The following is a 10,977-nucleotide window of genomic DNA, read 5'->3' as shown; positions in this document are numbered from 1 at the left end:
AGCGAGGTCATTATCAGTGCAGCTGGACTGGCTCCTGTGCAGGTGGCACGTAAAATACACCATTTTGAGCGTGGCCATTACCAGTACCGCCTGACTGGCCGTCGTGTCGGTAGCATGTAAAAGCACCCACTACACTCTCGGAGTGGTTGACATTAGGAAGGGCATCCAGCTGTAGAAACTCTGCCAAATCAGATTGGAGCCTGGTGTAGCTATCTGGTACGCCAGTCCTCAGTCAAATCGTCCAACCCATGCTAGCATGGAAAGCGGACATTAAACGATGATGATGATGATATATAGATATATATACATATATATATACGACAGGCTTCTTTTAGTTTCCGTCTACTAAATCCACTCACAAGGCTTTGGTCAGACCAAGGCTATAGTAGAAGACACTTGCCCAAGGTGCTTCATGGTGGGACTGAACCTGGAACCATGTGGTTGGGAAGCATGCTTCTCACCACACAGCCACGCCTGTGCCTGTATTTTTTATTTACAATTTTGGTAATTTTCATTTGTAATTCGTCTTCCACATTGCATGACGAAAGTGTGGTACTACAGGTTGGTACTGCTATGAGATGAGGTGTTTGCTCATCTATTTCTGACACTAGGCTGAAAAGTACTTCACTTGCCACCCTTAGAATTTTGGTTGGTGGTGCTCTGGAAATGGATTTGCTGTTGTTGCTGTTGATCTCCATTATTTTTGTTTTTGCTTAATTTTCCCAGCTCTTCTGCAGATTTGGCTCTAAAGTGTGTTTTACTTTAACAATTGTAGCAATTGTGCTTTCTGCCTTGTACCATTAATTTTGTACTTTTTGTCTCAGCATCATCTTTTAGGTACACTTAGCATGCCTCTGTGGCCTTCACATGTCATTAAAACTAGTAAAATCCATTTGGATGTTCCCTAACCACAAGTCAACTTTTGTTAACCCTGCCTTGACCACTCGTCCATTCTCCGATACAAAATTGATGACTAGCTATGGATTGGTGTCATTTCTGATGTCTCTAATTGTTGCTCTTGTATTTCTTTGACTCATGTGCTGGAGCGCAAATGTATAGTTAGATATATGCCTTACAATTTCAGTTTGTGGTTTGGCTGCATTTATGGTTTTGAAGGTACAGAGGATAATGCCATAGCTTTTGCCTTTTTTCAATTGAGAGAATTTCTCCTGATATATCCTGAAGAGCCTGTTGTACTGTTATTTGGAATGAAGGAACATTTAAATCACTTTCATCCATTTGTAAGCAGGGGTATACATTTTTCTTTTTATCTTGTTCAGGATTAGTTTCAGTTGCAAGGAAATGAGTATTTTCTTCTGTTCATTATTTATTTCTATGTGTTCATTTTCATCATCCTCTTGTACATTCAGTTGTGTTTTGATTTTCTGATTTATTTTCCTTCTTTTTCTATTGTAGTGTTTAGCATAATTTTATGTGGTAGCCAATTTGGATGTGAAAATGTAAGGTATAGAAATAAAATTTGTAAAGTGTGTGAAACAAACCATATTTATATGCTTACCACCCCACAACCTGAGTATTAAGGATAAGCCTTCTTTTTTAGGTCATTATAGTTCTTTGTACAAGTACTCCAAAGAAAATTTCACTTGGTAATACTTGAAAAGATTATTCCAAAGTGAGAAACAAAAGTGAAATCTTCACACTATGAGAGCCTAATAATAATAATAATAATAATGTTAATGATTTCAAATTTTGCCACAAGGGCAGCAAATTTGGGGAGGAGATTAGTCAATTACATCAACCCTTGTGTTCAACTAGTACTGATTATATCGACCCGAGAAGGATGGTAGACAAAGTTGACCTTGATGGAATTTGAACTTGAAAAGTGAAGATGGATGACACATTGCTAAACCTTTTACCCTGCATGCAAATGATTCTGCCAGCTCACCCACGTCCCCCAAGATACCAGCAGAGTGCTTTACCATTAAGCTAAACTGATACAACAAAAACATAGAATCCATACCAGGGCTCACAGTATTACATACTGTCCAAAAATAGTACTACTTGGAGCAGCCCACATCTTCCTTAGAACAATCTTCACACAGAGCACACACTCTCTACAAGAAGCATTTACTAAATAAACAGCACAACTTATGCAACATACAGTACCGTGCAAAAGTCTTTGGTCACTTTAAACCATTTTAAATTTCTACTAATTGCCATAATGTGTCATGTTGTGTTTTTTACAGATGAAACATTGGCTCTGTTGGAGTCATTTCTGTACCTAATCATTATATTTTGTAGTAGGGGTTCTGGATGAAAGAGGAAGATGCGAGACGACCACCAAAAATGGCTTTGCAACAATGTCTATAATGAAAATTTATTACTTAAAGTTACTGTACATTATTAATATTTCAAGAAGTTACTGTACATTTTTAATATTTTGTGTGGCTTCCCAGAGCTTGAAAATTGCTCCAGTGCACCTGGGAAGAGATGTGTACAAATCCTTCACCATCTTCATAGGTATGGGATACCATTCTCTGTGGCTGAACTCCCACAACTCTTCAAGATTGCATAGATTCTTCTGACAAACTCTTCTCTTTAGTTCTGTCCACATTTGCTCAATGATATTTATGTCAAGGCTCTGAACTGGCCAGTCTTTCAAAATGGTAACACCTTCATCATCCAGACTCTGTTGTGTTGTACTCTATCTGTGGCATGGAGCTTTGTCATGCTGAAAAAATTTCATCTTCATCCAAGTCTGGTATCAAATTGTCCTTCAGCAATCGGATGTGTTTGGTGCTATTCAAGTTACTGTCAATTCTAGTTAACTTTCTTGAACCATCACAAGTTTCACTGTTTTCACTTTCCTGGAGGCCTTTTGACAAATTCTTGCTTATTAGAAAGCTAAACGACTCATGTTACACGATGAAAATGGTGAAATTTGGCGGGTAGGAGTCTGATGCTTTGGGGATATGTAAAAAGTGATGGTTCAAGAAAGTTGGTTAAAATTGGCGGTAACTTGAATAGTACCAAATACATGCAGCTGAAGGACAATTTGACACCAGACTTGGGTGAAGGTGAGATTTTTCAGTATAATGGAGCTCCATGCCACAGATTGCATGCAACACAACAGTCTGACTAATGAAGGTGTTACCGTATTGAAAGATTGACCAGCACAGAGCCCTGACTTAAATATCATTGAGTAAATGTGGACAGAACTAAAGAGAAGAATCCATGCAATTTTGAAGAGTTGTGGGAGCTCTGCCACAGAGAATGGTATCTCATACCTGTGAAGATGGTGAAGGATTTATACACATCTCTTCCCTGCTCATTGAAGCAATTATTCAAGCTATGGGAATCCACACGAAATATGAACAATGTACAGTAACTTCTTGAAATGAATATGTAATAAATTTGCATTATAGACATTTTTCTGTTTTAAAACAATGTATCTTGATTAGTTTATGTGAGGTGGCTGAAAACTTTTGCATAACCACTTTTGGTGGTCGTCTCTCATTCAGAACCCCTACTACAAAATATAACAATTAGGTATGGAAATGGCTCCTACAGGGACAATGTTTCGTCTGTAAAAACTCAATACAAAACATCTGCTTATAAGTTGGCAATTAATAGAAATTTACAACAGTTTGAAGTGACCGAAGACTTTTGCACAGTACTGTATACTCTGTAAGATTAATACCCAATAAAATGACACAATTCACATACTACACATAATTGAACAAACAAGAAACAGCAGGTTAAACCCCATAACATAACAAACTGATACAGTACCTTCAACAAAAATGACATACAATGCTTCACACATGTCAGGAACATGGAGGTCACCAGGTGGTGCAATACAGAGTCACATGAACTATCAAAGAAAAAAAAAAAAAAAAATAATAATAATAATAATAATAATAATTATTATTATTATTATCCTTTCTACTATAGGCATAAGGGAGGGGGCCTAGTTGATTACACTGGCCCCAGTGTTTCACTGGTATATAATTTATTGACCCCAAAAGGATAAAAGGCAAAGTTGACCTCTGCAGAATTTGAACTCAGAATGTGAGGATGGATGAAATGCCACTAAGCAGTTTGTCAGGCATGCTAATGTTACTGCCAGCTTGTCACCCTAATAATAATAATAATAATAATAATAATAATGATGAAGAAGACAAATGAGTGTTCAGCTTTTGCCGAAAGACCTGCACAAATGGTTTGTTTCTAGCGATCAAATGTATGTGCTGTACATTAGCTCACTCCCTCAAATCAACATTGCCTAAACAGATGCAAGGTGTACCATGCGTCAGGTGTCAGTGACTTGAAATGTATTTTTCAAGCACACAATACACCACCCTGATTAGGAATTGAAACCATGATCTTGTGATCATGAGTGCAACACTCTAACTGCTAGGCCATGCGTCCCCACAGTAATAGTAATATTGATAATAATAATAATTCTTTCTAATTTTAGCACAAGGCTGGCAACTTTGAGGAGTCGGAGTATAGTCAACTACATCTACCCCAGTACTTGACAGGTACTTTATTGATCCCTCCTACAAAGCTTAAAAGACAAAGTTGACCTCAGCAGGGCATGAAAAAAGGCACCTAGTGCACACTGTAAAGTAGTTGATATTAGGAAGGGCATCTAACTGTAGAAACCACGCCAAAACTAGCCCTGGGGGAAGGATCCATCAGATCCTTGTCAAACCTTCTTTCTAATTTTGGCAGAAGACCGGCAATTTTTAGGAGCAGGGAAAGTTGATTACATCAAATGGTACTTATTCTATTGACTGCAAAAGGATGAAAGGCAAAGTTGAACTCAGTGATATTTGAGCAAAGAACATAAAGTGTCATAAGAAAATCCACTAAACATTTTGTCCAATGCATTAAGATTAAAATTAAAGATTATGAGTGGGTGTCGTATACAGAATTAATTAAGAGACAGGTAATTTTTGAAGATGAAGGAAAGCAAAAGTAGGAAGAGAGAAGTTGATTCCATCCACCACTTCCTGGTAATCATAACTTCACACAACTTTAATCTGGAAGCTTAAAGACAAAGGGACCAACTGTGACATCTTTTCAGAACCAAACCCTATATTATCATCATTTATCATCCGCCTTCCATGCTGGCATCCGTGGGACAGTTTGACAGAAGCTGACCAGGCAGAAGCTTCCACTAGACTTCCGTGACTGTTTTAGCAAGATGTTTACAGCTGGATGCCCTTCCTAACACCAACCATCCAGCAGAGTGGGTGGGTCAAAAAGATGTTCAGTATGTTCTTTTGAAAAACTATATCTCTTAAAGAACTTGAGGGCCTCCAATGACTAAGTAAATTCCAAGAACAGGACTTTTTCTTTATGTCTGCATTTTAAGAAATACATTAAGGTGGAATTTAAAAATAGGCCTCTGGACTCATTGTAAACCATTAATATTTTGCTTGCATCCTTTTGACTTTTGTTTATTGTAAAGTTGGTTATCTCTCCTGTGTTTTCATTTCTGTCTTCTTCCTTGTGGTGAGAGTACGACACCCTCTGATAAGAATAGATGGAACCACTACATTTAAACAGTAGTGGTCTGATGGGCAGTTTGTAGTTTGGTCTTTGAAGTCCAGGTACAGTTTACAGTTTGAGTTAGTGTGTTGGAAATATTGATTGTTGGTTCGTTACATGTTTGTTATTGCCACTGTTTCTATTTTGTATTGTTATAACACTGTTACAGTATATTCTATATCTATTGTTGATGATATCAACTATACTACGATATTGGAGGCATAAGGATATAACATCTGGTGATGAGGATTTTTCGAATCTCATGTAGGTTATTTGACAATTTGTGCATCATACAAATTGTAAAATTATGGAGAACCTGCAGTAATACACCTTCAAGAGAAACTTCAGAAACTCACTCAGGATATGTTTAAATCTCTTATCTTCGTACAAGGCCTTACGGCAACCAAAGATAGAGAAATTTGGGCAAGGATTCTCTCAAAAATGGAGCAAGTGAACCAAGACTTAACCCTTCAGACCATTGCAGAAGAATGTTAAAAAATGTAAACCTGAAAGCAGAATAAAAATATAAATTTGAGTAGTCTCTCAATCATCATCATCATCATCATCGTTTAACGTCCGCTTTCCATGCTAGCATGGGTTGGACGATTTGACTGAGGACTGGTGAAACCGGATGGCAACACCAGGCTCCAGTCTGATTTGGCAGAGTTTCTACAGCTGGATGCCCTTCCTAACGCCAACCACTCAGAGAGTGTAGTGGGTGCTTTTACGTGTCACCCGCACGAAAACGGCCACGCTCGAAATGGTGTCTTTTATGTGCCACCCGCACAAGCCAGTCCAGGGGCACTGGCAACGATCTCGCTCGAAAATCCTACAGGAGCCAGTCAGGCGGTACTGGCAACGGCCACGCTCAAAATGGTGCATCTCATGTGCCACCCGCACAAGAACCAGTCCAGGGGCACTGGCAACGATCTTACTTGGCTTGCCGGGTCTTCTCACGCACAGCCCATTTCCAAAGGTCTCGGTCCGTAGTCATCGCCTCGGTGAGGCCCAATGTACGAAGGTCTTGCCTCACCACCTCAGCCCAGGTCTTCCTGGGCCTACCTCTTCCACGGGTTCCCTCAACTGTTAGGGTGTGGCACTTTTTCACGCAGCTATCCTCCTCCATTCTCACCACATGTCCATACCAGCGCAATCGTCTCTCTTGCACGCCACAACTGATGCTTCTAATGTTCAGCTTTTCTCTCAAGATACTTACACTCTGACGGGTATTCACATTGACATTACACATCCAACGGAGCATACTGGCTTCATTCCTTGCGAGCTTACGTATGTCCTCAGCAGTTACAGCCCATGTTTCACTGCCATGTAGCATGGTTATTCGTACGCATGCGTCATACAGTCTGCCTTTTACTCTGAGTGAGAGTCCCTTTGTCGCCAGCAGGGGTAAGAGCTCTCTAAACTTTGCCCAGGCTATTCTTATTCTAGCAGCTACACTTTCAGCGCACCCACCCCCACTACTAACTTGGTCGCCCAGATAGCGGAAGCTATCGACTACCTCTAGTTTTTCACCCTGGAATGAGATAGAAGTTGTTTCCTGTTTGTTTGCAGTCTTTATTGCACCTGAACATCTGCCACAAACAAAAACTAACTTGCTAGTTAACCTGCCTTTGATGTTGCTGCACCTCTTATGTGTCCATAGCTTGCACCGGGTACATCTTATAGAGTTACTACCTACTCCTTTTCTACATACTGAGCAGGGCCATCTACCTGAAGGGGTTTGTGTTTTATCTACCTTCCTACTTATTAGGATTTTGGTTTTAGCTAGGTTGACTCTAAGGCCCTTCAATTCTAGACCTTGCTTCCACACCTGAAACTTCTCCTCTAGTTCTGATAGTGACTCCGCAATTAGGGCAAGGTCATCAGCATAGAGGAGCTCCCAGGGGCAACCTGTCTTGAACTCCTCTGTGATTGCCTGGAGGACTATGGTAAATAATAGGGGGCTGAGGACGGAACCTTGGTGGACCCCTACCTCTACCCGGAATTCATTGCTGTACTCATTTCCAACCCTCACCTTACTGGCCGCATCTCTGTACATGGCTCGCACAGCTCTCACTAGCCATTCTTCTATCCCAAGTTTCCTCATTGACCACCAGATAAGGGATCGGGGGACCCTGTCAAAGGCTTTCTCCATGTCAACGAAAGCCAGGTACAGAGGTTTATCCTTGGCTAGGTATTTCTCTTGCAACTGTCTCACTAGAAATAAGGCATCAGTAGTGCTTTTACCTGGCACGAACCCAAACTGCATCTCATCTAAATTGATTCGCTCCCTAATTAGTTGGGCTATGACCCTCTCTGTAACTTTCATAACCTGATCTAACAGCTTGATGCCTCTGTAATTATTTGTATCTAAAGCGTCCCCTTTACCTTTGTAGCAGTTGACTATGATGCTGCTACACCAGTCATAGGGTATGACTCCTTCGTGTATCACCTGGTTCGTAATACGGGTGACTAGGCTATAGCCAACACTGCCAGATATTTTGAGCATCTCTGCAGTGATTCCTGATGGGCCGGGGGCTTTCCCGGTCTTCATACTCTTAATTGCTTTATCTACCCTGGTACTATCAACTCGGATAGCTGGTCCCTCTATTGGGTCGACATAAGGCAGGCTCTCTTTCTCCCATTCATTCTCTTTATTAAGCAATCTATCGTAGTGGCATCTCCAGACCTCTTTCTTTGCATCCTCATTTAATGCAAGCGTACCATCATCCATGCGAACACATTTCTCTCCTACAACATCACTATTCTCTCTCCTACACTGTCTTGCAACCCGAAATACCTCGAGTCTTTGGTCCTCACGGCGCAGAACATTGGCAAATCTTTCCTTATCTGCTTCCCCTCTGGCTAAATAAACCTGTCGCCTAGCCTCCCTTCTGGCACATTGGTACAATTCCCTGCTACCACCGTTCTTCCAGTCCTTCCAAGCTTGTTTCTTTTGTCTAATAGCCCTGTCTACCTCCTTGTTCCACCACCACGTTACTCTGGGTTGGGAGGGGACCTTACACCACCCACAAATCTGGTCGGTGGCTTTCAACAGGTTGTCCCGCAGAAATCTCCAATTGTCTTCCACGTTGTATGATGCTATATCCCCTTCTATTTCGTTAAATGCTTCAAGTAACTTGTCTCTAAGTCTCTGTCCGTTTGCAGGGTCTTTAAGCTTCCACACCCTTCTTCTCCAAGCCTGTCTAATTCTGGGCACCCATTTTGCCTTGATCCCAAAGTCGCTAACTACTAATCTATGTTGTGGGGTACATTCTTCGCCAGGGTAGGTTTTGGCATTTATAAGCCGCCCTCTTTCCCTATTTCTGGCGAGGATGTAGTCGATTTGGCTAGAGTGTCTGCCGGAGCGGTAGGTGACTAGGTGACTGGCAGGTTTCCTGAAGTTGGTATTGCAGACTATAAGATTGGTTGCATCACAGAACTCCAGCAGTCTGGTTCCCTCCTCGTTGCGGGAACCGAAGCCATAGCCTCCATGTATGCCATGGAAGCCCCCAGCACGACGTCCGACATGACCGTTGAAGTCTCCAGCCACAAAGAGAAGGTCCCTGTCACTCGTCGACGAGGTAGTTTGCAAGAGGGTGTCATAGAATTGGTCTTTCAGACCATCTGGTAGCCCAGGTTGAGGTGCATAGGCTGAGATGACAGTAGCTAATCTATGATGAAGCACTAGTCTGATCTTAAGTACTCTGTCACTTACTCTAACGACCTCGATTACCTTATCCACCCATTTCTCCGCTAGAAGTATTCCTACGCCCCCGACCCCGTCAGTGTTCCCTGCCCAGAGAATCTTGTACCTGTGTTCTTTGCCTGTGAGGAACCTTGCAGAACCTCCTCTCCATCTTACTTCCTGGATGCAGCACATATCTACGCATCTCCGTTCAAGCATCTCAACAATTTCACCAGATCTACCTTTCAGCGTGCCGACGTTGAGAGTGCCAATCCTAACAGTATGGGTGTTGGGGGTGTGGGCCTGTAGCCTGGGAAGAGGAAAAGCAGTGTCGTGTACCTGAAAAGAAAACTTGCAATTGGAAGAATTCATAAGCAAAACATTACCTACAACCTGCAAACATTTCTCAACCTTAATGCGCTACCCAAAGGTAGGGGAGAGGATGGCCAAGGCCACTAGATGGGTTCCGGGAGACAGCCGAGGTTGACAGGATGACAAAGGGATGAACTTCCGGTGGAGGGGGCGGGATGACAGAGGAATGAACTTCCGGTGGAGGGGGTGGGATGACAGAGGAATGAACTTCCGGTGGAGGGGGTGGGATGACAGAGGAATGAACTTCCGGTGGAGGGGTGGGATGACAGAGGAATGAACTTCCGGTGGAGGGGTGGGATGACAGAGGAATGAACTTCCGGTGGAGGGGTGGGATGACAGAGGAATGAACTTCCGGTGGAGGGGGTGGGATGACAGAGGAATGAACTTCCGGTGGAGGGGGCGGGATGACAGAGAAATGAACTTCCGGTGGAGGGGGTGGGATGGCAGAGGAATGAACTTCCGGTGGAGGGGGTGCGATGACAGAGGAATGAACTTCCGGTGGAGGGGGTGGGATGACAGAGGAATGAACTTCCGGTGGAGGGGTGGGATGACAGGGGAATGAACTTCCGGTGGAGGGGGGGTGGCAGAGGAATGAACTTCCGGTGGAGGGGGTGGGATGACAGAGGAATGAACTTCCGGTGGAGGGGGTGGGATGGCAGAGGAATGAACTTCCGGTGGAGGGGGTGGGATGACAGAGGAATGAAACTTCCGGTGGAGGGGGTGGGATGACAGAGGAATGACAGACGAATGAACTTCCGGTGGAGGGGGTGGGAGGGCGGGTTACCGCCAGCGAGTAGAGAGGGCTCTTAATTGTAGATTTTAAATATTTGAGAGACAACAATGCATAAATCGTAATTTTTTTAAAAGAGCAATGAATTCTGGGTGATTAGAATATAACGTAGCATGAATTTAGGAAGCTTAGAAAATGAATAAGCATGAATTTAAGACAACAACTGAATTCAATTGAATTTCATGGAGAGAAACAAGAAAGCGCAAGGTATTGAGATGTTTGAGGCCGTAAATAAATAAAAATCTCTATCTTATCTGCATCTTGGGTATTTCGTCGTAGTACGTCAGCTAGATAATTTAGAATGGGTTTCTCATTTATATATAGCCAGAACCTGAAGACCTTAAAGGAAAAACTACGAAGGGGGAGAGAGAGGATGGAGGGGTAGACAGAGGCATGGCGGGAGAAAAGATCATCATCATCATCATCATATATATATATAAAGAGAGAGAGAGAGAGAGAGAGGGAGAGGGGGGACCAGTCAAGCAGCACATCACGCTGTAATTCTTGGGCTGAGAAATCAACACTTAAAAGCCATAATTTTAAGGAGCGATAAGAATTTTTGAATAAAGGAAAATGGGTAGTGGTGGTGGGTAGGTACCGCCAGCGAGTA

Source organism: Octopus bimaculoides, chromosome 25 (genome assembly GCF_046866305.1).
Source record: "Octopus bimaculoides isolate indiv1 chromosome 25, ASM4686630v1, whole genome shotgun sequence".
Taxonomy (NCBI): domain Eukaryota; kingdom Metazoa; phylum Mollusca; class Cephalopoda; order Octopoda; family Octopodidae; genus Octopus; species Octopus bimaculoides.
The sequence above is the reverse complement of the archived record's forward strand: the minus strand, read 5'-3'. Positions refer to the sequence as shown.